The following is an 11,106-nucleotide window of genomic DNA, read 5'->3' on the forward strand; positions in this document are numbered from 1 at the left end:
GTCATAAAACAACATGTGTACTACTGTTTCATGAGAAACTATTTGTTCTGTAAGCCTTCACCTGAAGGACAATAAAATTAAAAAAAAATTATCTGGTTTTAAAAAAAAAAAAGAGTGGAGGTCCCCTGCCAGCTAACACGGCACAGCTTTGCCATCTTGGAGCACAGCCAGCAATGACCCTGGACAGGGAGTATGGGAAAGCAACTTGACAGAGCTCCCAGTAGGATACAGAGCACCCAGTTACCAGAGATACACACTTTCCCACCCCTCACCCTTCTTCCCTGTATGCTGCCTCTGCTGCTTTCCAGTGGGTCACAGTCACTCAGCTAGAGAGACAGTGGCTCACTGCCACCCCAGGTCCACCCCATCCCCACTGTTCAGCTCCTTCAGTGCCATATTTTCTTTTCTTTTTCCCTTTCTCCCTTTTCCTTCTCCCTCCCACCTAGCCCCCTCTTCTGCCACTGCCCCTTCCTGACAAGCCATGCCACATCACCCAGTGACAGAGACATCAGCTCACCACCACCCTAGTTCCACCCTGCCCCCAATGGCCAGTTCCCTCAGCACCATATTTTTTGTTTTGTTTGGTTTTTCTTTGTTTCTTCTCTCTCTTTCCCTTCCTTCCTTTCCTTTCTCCTGCTCACCTAGCCCCATGTGCTGCTCAGCTACCTCTCAAAGGGCTGTGCCTCACTGCTTGGCTAGACAGCCACTGGCACACCTTCCTGGAGTCTACTCTGCCCCCACCCAATGGCTCCCTCCCAGCCACCATTTTTTTTGTTTTGTTTCTCTCCCTTCTTTTTTTTCTCCCTCCCACTTAGCTCCGCACATCATATGTTCTCCCTTCCCTCCTGCCTCTCTGCACTGCCAGCCGAGTGCTGTGTTCCTGAACAGCACCAGTACGGACCACTAGATTCCCAGACCTCACCCCCTGGTGCCCCCAGGCCCTGCCCCACAGAGTGCTGTGCACCTAGACCCTACCACGTGCTACCCCTGGACTCGCCCTGCCCACCCCAGTTCATGTGGCAGAAAAATGACCCATCCCCGCCCCCTCCCTCTGCTGGACTTGCCCTGGTGCACCATAGCTGAGCAACCGGCCCTGCTCACATGGACAAGGTGGTGAGAACTATCATCCTCACAGAAAATCAAGCGAAAAAACACGTCCAGCCTGTCCACGCATAACCAAATAAAACAAAAAAGCAGGATGAAGCAAACAAACCTACAATCAATAAATGAAAATAATTCCGAATGTCTTGGAGACAGCAGACAATATCAAAACATGCAAAAAAAAAAAAAAAATGTCTCCAGTAAGTGATCAAAATAATCCACTAGATGACCTTCTGGTAGAAGGAAAGGCACTGGAACTACCTGATAGGGAATACAAAACTCTAAAATTCAGGGCTCTCTGAAAGATTAGGAAAGAGATCAAGGAAAACATAGACACAACTATGGAAAAAATAGACAAAATCATGAAAAATATAGACAAAATCAGGGAAAACACAAAGAAAAGGGAGAATTCAGGAAAATAGTACAAGAACAATAATAATAATACAAGTGTAAAAATAAATAAACAACTAGAAAATATACAAAAACAGCAATTACAAACTCAAAAGATAACAAAATTTCAGAAATGAACAACACAATAGACTGTTTTAGGAGCAAATTTGAAACACTGGAAGACAGGATAAGCGAAATTGAAGACAAATCCATGGATACCAGTTAGTTTGAGGAAAAAATCAGAGAAAAGAATGAAGAAAACCTAAGAACTATGTGGGATACACTCAAGAGCAAAAATTTGTGTGTGCTTGGAGTTCCAGAACAGAGGTAGAAAATGGAAAATGCAGACAGGATCATTGAAGATTTGCTGACAGAAAACTTCCCTAATATCATGAAAGATGAAAAGCTTACCATCCAAGAAGCTAAACAAACCTCATGTAGGTAGACCCTCAAAAAAGTCACCAAGACATATCATAATCACAATTGCCAAAACCAAAGACAAAGAAAGAATCCTGAGAGCAGCTCCAGAAAAATGAAAAGTCACTTACAAAGGAGAAACAATAAGACTAAGCTCTGATTACTTGGCAGGAACAATACAAGCAAGAAGGCAACAGGATGACGTATATAAAACCTTGAAAGAAAAAAAAAAGCCAACCAACAAGATGTATCCTGCAAAACTCTCGCTCAAATATGATGGTGAAATTCAGAAATTTACAGATAAACAAAATTAATGGAATGTGTAAAAACCAGCCAAAAATGTAAGAATTATTAAATGCAGTCCTTCACTTAATGAACCAAAAATATCAGACAACAATCTGAATCTAGGACACAGGACAGCACCAGTCAGATACCAACCTAGGTAATGAACTCTCAAAGATAAAACAAAACTAAAAGATCTATAACAGGGAACCAGAGAGGTCAATTTGTAAATGACAACAACACCAGAACAATAAAAGGGGGAATAAATGGTGTAGGTATAGAACTTTCAAATGGAGAGGAAGTTGAGGCAATATCAACTAATAAAAGACTGGTTTAAACTTAGGAAGATAGGGGTAAGGTAACCACAAAGAAAGTTAACAAACCTACTCATCAAAATAAAAATAAAAAACACCATAAATTCTCAATAACACAAAATCAACAAAAAAGAAACAAAAAGAAATTCCACAAAAAAAAAAAAACCTCAGCATAGGAGAGTAAGTGGAATAAAGAAAACATCAGCACCACAAAAACAAACAAAAAAACTATGAAATGACAGCAATAAACTCACATCTATCAATAATCACCCCATGCATCTGTCAGTCTGTGGTACTGTGGTGGCTTGCATGTTGCTGTGATGCTGGAAGCTATGTCACCAATATTTCAACTACCAGGAGGGTCACCCATGGTAGACAGGTTTCAGCTGAGCTTTCCGACTAAGACTAGGAAGAAGGACCTGGTAGTCTACATCTGAAAAAAAATTGGCCACTGAAAACCTTATGAATAGCAGGAGAACATTATCTGATATAGTGCCAGAAGATGAGCCCCTCAGGTTGTAAGGCACTCAAAATACTACTGGGAAAGAGCTGCCTCCTCAAAGTAGAGTTGACCTTAATGATGTGGATGGAGTCAAGATTTTGGGACCTCCATTTGCTGATGAGGCACGACTCATAATGAGAGAAATAGCTGCAAACATCCATTAATAATAGGAATGTGGAGTATATAAGTAAGAATCTAGGAAAACTGGAAATTGTCAAAAATGAAATGGAATGTATAAACATCAATATCCTAGGCATAAGTGAGTTGAAATGGACTAGTATTGCCCATTTTGAATTGGAAAATCATACGGTATTACTAAGCCAGAAATGACAAATTGAAGAGGAATGGCATCGTGTTCGTTGACAAAAAGAACATTTCAAGATCTAATCCTGAAGTACAACACTATCAGTGATAGGATAATATCCATATGCCTACAAGGAAGACAAAGTAATACGACTATTATTCAAATCTATGCACCAACCACTAAAGCCAAAGATGAGGAAATTGGAGATTTTTACCAACTTTAGCAGTCTGAAATTGATCAAACATACAATCAGGATGCATTGATAATTACTGGTGAGTGAAATGAAAAAGTTAGAAACAAAGAAGAAGGACTAGTAGTTGGAAAATATGGCCTTGGTGATAGACATGATGCACAGATCACATAATAGAACTTTGCAAGACCAACGACTTAATTGCAAATGCCCTTTTTCAACAACATAAATGGCGGCTATACACCTGGACTTTGCCAGATGAAATACATAGGAATCAAATGGACTACATCTCTGGAAAGAGACGATGGAAAAGCTCAATATCATCAATCAGAACAAGGCCAGGGGCAACTGTGGAATAGATCATCAATTGCTCATATGTAAGTTCAAGTTGAAACTGAAGAAAATTAGACATGTCCACAGAACCAAAGTATAACCTTGAATATATCCCACCTGAATTTAGAGACCAGCTCAAGAATAGATTTGATGCATTTAACACTAATGACCAAACACCAGATGAGTTGTGGAATGACATCAAGGATATCATACATGAAGAAAGCAAGAGGTCATTAAAAAGACAGGAAAGAAAGAAAAGACCAGAATGGATGTCAGAAGAGACTCTGAAACTGGCTCTTGAACTTAGAATAAAGCTAAAGTGAAAGGAAGAAATAATGAAGTAAAAGAGCTGAACAGAAGATTTCAAAGAGTGGCTCCAGAAGACAGAGTAAAGCACTATAATGACATGTGCAAAGACCTGGAGTTAGAAAACCAAAAGGGAAGAACATGCTCAGCATTTCTCAAGCTGAAAGAACAAAAGAAAAAATTCAAACCTTGAGTTGCAATATTGAAGGATTCTATGGGCAAAATATTGAACGACGTAGGAAGCATCAACAGAAGATGGAAGGAATACACAGAGTCACTGTACCAAAAAGAATTGATCGACTTTCAACAATTTCAGGGGGTAGTATATGATCAGGAACTGATGGTACTGAAGGAAGAAGTTCAAGCTGCACTGAAGGCATTGAAAAAAAAAGGCACCAGGAATTGACAGAATACCAATTGAGATGTTTCAACAAATGAGTGCAATGCTGGAAGTGCTTACTCATCTATGCCAAAGAATTTGGAAGACATCTACCTGGCACACTGACTGGAAGAGATCCATATTTGTGCCCATTCCAAAGAAAGGTGATGCAACAGAATGTGCAAATTATTGAACAATATCAATAATATCACACATAAGTAAAATTTTGCTGAAGATCATTCAAAAGTGGTTGCAGCAGTACATCAACAGGGAACTGCCAGAAAGTCAAGCCAGATTCAGAAGAGGCTGTAGAATGAGGGATATCATTGCTGAGGTCAGATGGACCTTGGCTGAACAGAGAGAATACCAGAAAGATGTTTACATGTATTTTATGGACTATGCAAAGGCATTTGACTGTGTGGATCATAACAAATTATGGATAACATTGTGAAGAATGGGGATTCCGGAACACTTAATTGTGCTCATAAGGAACCTGTACATAGACCAAGAAGAAGTCATTTGAACAGAACAAAGGGATATTGCATAGTTTAAAATCAGGAACAGTGTGTGTCAGAGTTGTATCCTTTTTCCATATTTACTCAATCTGTATGCTAAGCAAATAATCCAAGAAGCTAGTTTATGAAGAAGAATGGGACATAAAGATTGTAGGCAGACTTATTAACAACCTGTAGTATGCAAATGATACAACCTAGCTTGCTGAAAGTGAAGAAGACTTTAAGCACTTACTGAGGAAGATCAAACACTACAGCCTTCAGTATGGCTTGCAGTCAGCATAAAGAAAACAAAAATCCTCACAACTGGACCAGTAAGCAATATCATGATAAATGGAGAAAATATAGAAGTTGTCAAGGATTTTATTTTACTTGCATCCACAATCAACGACCATGGAAACAGAGGTCAAGAAACAAAACAATGCATTACATTTGGGCAAATCTGCTGCAAAAGACCTCTTTAAATTGTTAAAAAGCAAACATGTCTCTTTGAGGACTAAAGTGCACCTGACCCAAGCCATAGTGTTTTCAATTGCCTCATATGCATGCGAAAGCTGACAAATAAATAAGGAAGACAAAAGAAGAATTGATGTCTTTGAATTATGGCATTGCTGAAGAATATTGAGTTACCATGGACTGCCAGAAGAATGAACAAATCCGTCTTGGAAGAAGTACAGCTCCTTAAAAGGATGGCGAGACTTTGTCTCACATACTTTGGACATTTTATCAGGAGGTAAGAGTCCTGGAGAAGGACATCATGCTTGGTAAAGTAGACAGTCAGTGAAAAAGAGGAAGACCCTCCATGACATGGATTGATACAGTGGATGCAACATGGGCTCAAGCATAACAGTGATTGTGAGGATGGCTCAGGACCAGGCATTGTTTCATTCTGTTGTACCTAGGGTCACTATGAGTTGGAACCAACTTGTCAGCACCTAATAACAGCATCAATAATCACACTGAACAGAAATGGCTTTGATGTACCCATAAAGACACAGAGAATGACAGAATGGATTAAAAAAAAGACCCATCAATATGCTGTCTACAAGAGACACCCCTTAGAAACAAAGACAAATATATTAAAAACAAAAGATGGAAAAAATATATATCAAGCAAACAGCAACGAAAAAAAAAAAAAAAACCAGGGATGGCAATATTAATATCAGATAAAATAGACTTTAAAACAAAATCCACCAAAAAAGACAAGGAATGACATTATATAATGATTGGGCGGCCAATTCACCATGATGACATAACCATAATAAACATCTATGTACTCAATGACAGTGCTCCAAAATAAATAAAACAAAATCTAACATCACTGAAAAGAGAAATCGATAGTTTCACAGCAATAGTAGGCGACTTTGACACACCACTCTCAATAAAGGACAGAACATCTAGAAAGAAATTCAGCAAAGATACAGAAGATCTAAAGGACATAATCAACCAACTTGACTCATAAACATACATCGAATACTCCATCCAACAACAGCAAAGTACACTTTATTTTCCAGTGCACCCAGAATGTTCTCCAGAATAGACCACATCTTAGGCCACAAAGCAACCCTCAACAAAATCCAAAACATTGAGATAACACAAAGCATATTCTCTGATCACAGCATCATAAAAATAGAAATTCATAACAGGAATAATAAGGAGAAAAAAATCAATAACGTGGAAACTGAATAACACCTTGCTTAAAAACCACTGGGTACCCCCAGACACCCTTTTAGCTCAGTGGTGAAGTCACTTCCAAGGTTCACTGTTCAGCCGGGGACTGGACAGCCCCATAAAACAAATCGGGACTAATGAGGCACAGCAGTCCAGGGACAAGGACTAGAAGGCAGAAGGGGACAGGAAAGCTGGCGATAGGGAACCCAACGTTGAGTAAGGACAGTGTTGACATGTAGTGAGGTTGTTAATCATTGTCATAGGGCAACATGTATACTAACTGTTTAATGAGAAACTATTTTCTTCTGTAAACCTTCATCTAAAGTGAGAATAGCAGCACAACTGGAAGAACGTAATCGACGTCACTGAATTGTGCCTGTAGAAATTTTTGAGATGGTGTATCTTTGGCTATGTACATTTTCACCAAAAAAAAAAAAAAGTCAAGAAGGGAGCGTGTTGACATGTCGTGGGGGTGTTAACCAATGTCATAAAACAATATGTGTACTGACTGTTTAATGAGAAACTATTTGTTCTGTAAACCTTCATCTAAAGTACAATAAAAAAATGAAGAAAAGAAAAAAAAAAAACCACTGGGTAATAGAAGAAATCAAAGGTAGAATTAAAAAATTCCAAGAATCATATGAGAATGAAAAGACATCATACCAAAACCTTTGGGACACAGTAAAGGCAGTACTCAGAGGTCAATTTATAGCAACAGATGCACACATCAAAAAAGAAGAAAGTGTCAAAACTGAAACATTAGCTACACAACTTGAGCAAATAGAGAACAGCAAAAGAAGCCCACAGCCACCAGAAGAAAGGAAATAATAAAGATCAAAGTAGAAATAAATGAAACGGAGAATAGAAAAACAATACAAATAATCAACAAAACCAAAAGTTGGTTCTTTGAAAGAATCAACAAAATTGAGAAACCATTGGCCAAAATGACAAAAGAAAAACAGGAGAGGAAGCAAATAGCCCAAATAAGAAATTAAATAGGGGACATTACAACAGACCCAACTGAAATAAAAAGGATCATAACAAAGTACTATGAAAAACTGTACTCCAACAAATTTGAAAACCCAGATGAAATGGACAAATTTATAGAAACACACACTACCTACCTAAATTAACACAAACTGCGGTAGAAAATCTGAACAGACTCACAAGAGAAGAGATTAAAAAGGTAATAATAAAAAAAAACAACAAAAAAGTCCTGACTTAGGTGGCTTCCCTGGATTATTCTACCAAACATTCAGAGAAGAGCTCACACCAGTACTATTCAAACTATTTCAGAACATAGAAAAGGAAGGGATACTTCTGAATTCATTCTATGAAGCCAGCATAATCCTGATACCAAAACCAGGCAAAGACACCACAAAAAAAGAAAATTACAGACCAATATCTCTCATGAACATAGATGCAAAAATTCTCAACAAAATTCTAGCTAATAGAATTCCGCATCATATAAAAAAATACACATGACCAAGTAAGATTTATACCAAGTGTCAAACATGGTTCAACATTAGAAAATCAATCAAGGTAAGCCACCACATAAATAAAACAAAAGAATCACATGATTATCTCAATCAACACAGAAAAGGCATTCTGTACAGTCCAACACCCATTTCTGATAAAAACGGTAAAATAGGCATAGAAGGAATAGAAGAGAAATTTCTCAACATAATAAAGGGCGTCTGTACAAAACCAACATCCAACATTATTCTCAATGGAGAGAGGCTGAAAACATTCCCCTTGAGAACGTGAACAAGACAAGAATGCCCTTTATCACCACTCATTTAACATTGTGCTGGAAGTCCTAGCTAGAGAAATAAGGCAAGAAAAAGAAATGAAGGGCATCCAAATTGGTAAGGAAGAAGTAAAACTATGGCCTATTTGCAGATGATATGATACTATACGTAGAGAACCCTAAAGACTACACAAGAAAACTAGTAGTAGTAGGATATGACATAAACATACAAAAATCAGTTGGATTCTGTCATGGATTGAATTATGTCCCCCAAAAAATGTGTGTATCAATTTGGCTGGGCCATGATTCCCGGTATTGTGTGACTTTCCTATATGTTGTAAATCCTGCCTCTATGATGTTAATGAGGGAGGATGGGGGGCAGTTGTGTTAGTGAGGCAGGACTCAATCTACAAGATTGGATTCTGTCTTGAGGCAATCTCTTGAGATATAAAAGAGAGAAGTGAGCAGAGAGACGGGGGACCTCATACCACCAAGAAAGCAGTGCCGGGAGCAGAGCGCATCCTTTGGACCCGGGCTCCCTGAGCAGAGAAGCTCCTAGTCTGGGGGAAGATTGATGAGAAGGACCTTCCTCCAGAGCCAACAGAGACAGCAAGCCTTTCCCTGGAGCTGATGCCCTGAATTTTGACTTTTAGCTTACTTCACTGTGATGAAATAAATTTCTCTTTGTTAAAGCCATCCACTTGTGGTATTTCTGTTATAGCAGCACTAGATAACCAAGACAGATTCCTATACACAAATAAAGAGAACTTCAAAAAGGAAATCAGGAAAGCAATACCATTTATAATACCTGTTACTGTCAGGCTGATTCTGACTCTTAGTGACGCTATAGGACAGAGTAGAACTGCCCATAGGGTTTCCAAGGAGCAGCTGGTGGATTTGAACTGCTGACCATTTAGGTAGCAGCCAAGCTCTTAACCACTGTGCCACCAGGGCTCTGCCATTTATAATAGCTCCTAAAAAAATAAAATACCTAGAAATAAATCTAACCAGGGACGTACAAGACCTATGCAAAGAAAACTACAAAACACTACTGCAAGAAACCAAAAGAGATCTACATAAGTTGAAACATACCATGCTCATGGATAGGAAGACTCAACATTATGAAAATGCCAATTCTACCCAAGGTAGTCTACAAATACAATGCAATCCCAATCCAAATACCAAAAGTACACTTTAATGAGATGGAGAAACAAACAACCAACTTTATACGCAAAGGGAAGAGGCTCCGGATAAGTATAGGATTATTGAAGAACAAAGTGGGAGGCCTCACATTACCTGATTTTAGAACATATTATAAGGTCACGGTAGTAAATACAGCCTGGTACTGGTACAAAAACAGACACGTAGACCAATGGAACAGAATTGAGAACCCAGACATAAATCCATCCATCTGTGAGCAGTTGATATTTGACAAAGGACCAAAGTCCATTAACTGGAAAAAAGACAGTCTCTTTAACAAATGGTGCTGGCATAACTCGATGTCCATCTGCAAAAAAAAAAAAAAAAAAAACAAGATCCATACATCACACCATACACAAAAATTAACTCAAAATGGATCAAAGACCTAAATATAATATCTAAAATGATAAAGATCATGAAAGAAAAAATAAGGACAATGCTAGGGGCCCTAATACATGGTATAAATAGTATACAAACAATAATCAACAAACCAATAAATAGTATACAAACAATAACTAACAATGCACAAACTCCAGAAGAGAAGCTAGATAACTTGGAGCTCCTAAAAATCAAACACTTATGCTCACCAAAAGAGTGAAAAGAGAACCTACAGACGGGGAAAAAAATTTTGACTATGACATATCAGACAAGGGTTTAATCTCTAAAATCTATAAAATACTTCAATGCCTCAATTACAAAAAGACAAACAAACCAATTAAAAAATGGGCAAAGAATACAAACAGACACTTCACCAAGGAAGACATTCAGGTAGCTAACAAGACACATGAGGAAATGCTCATGAGCATCAGCCATTAGAGAAATGCAAATCAAAACTACAATGAGACACCATCTCACCCCAACAAGGTTGGAACTAATCCAAAAAACACAAAATAACAAATGTTGGAGCGGCTGAAGGAGATTGGAACTCTTAAAACACTGCTGGTGGGTATACAAAATGGTACAATTACTTTGGAAAATGATATGGTGCTTCCTTAAAAAAGCTAGAAATAGAAATACCATATGATCCAGCAATCTCACTCCTAGGAATATACCTGAGAGAAATAACAGCTACATGCATAAACATATGGACACCCATGCTCACTGCAGCACTATTCACAATTAGCAAAAAAAAGGAAACGACCTAAATGCCATCAGCAGATGAATGGCTAAACAAATTATGGTACATACACACAATGGGATAATATGCAAGCGTAAAGAACAATGATGAATCTGCAAAATATCTCAAAGCATGGATGAATGTGGAGGGCATTATGCTGAGCGAAATAAATCAGTCACAAAATGACAAATATTGTATGAGCCCACTATTTATAAGAACTCAAGGTTTACACACAACAAAAAGCATTTTTTGATGGTTATGGGGGGCCGAGGGAGAGGTAGTGGAAATCACAAACTAGATAGTAGACAAGTGTCAACTCTGGTGAAGGGAAAGACAAC

The sequence above is a fragment of the Trichechus manatus genome, unplaced genomic scaffold (assembly GCF_000243295.1).
Source record: "Trichechus manatus latirostris isolate Lorelei unplaced genomic scaffold, TriManLat1.0 scaffold00080, whole genome shotgun sequence".
In the NCBI taxonomy this organism is placed as follows: Eukaryota; Metazoa; Chordata; class Mammalia; order Sirenia; family Trichechidae; genus Trichechus; species Trichechus manatus.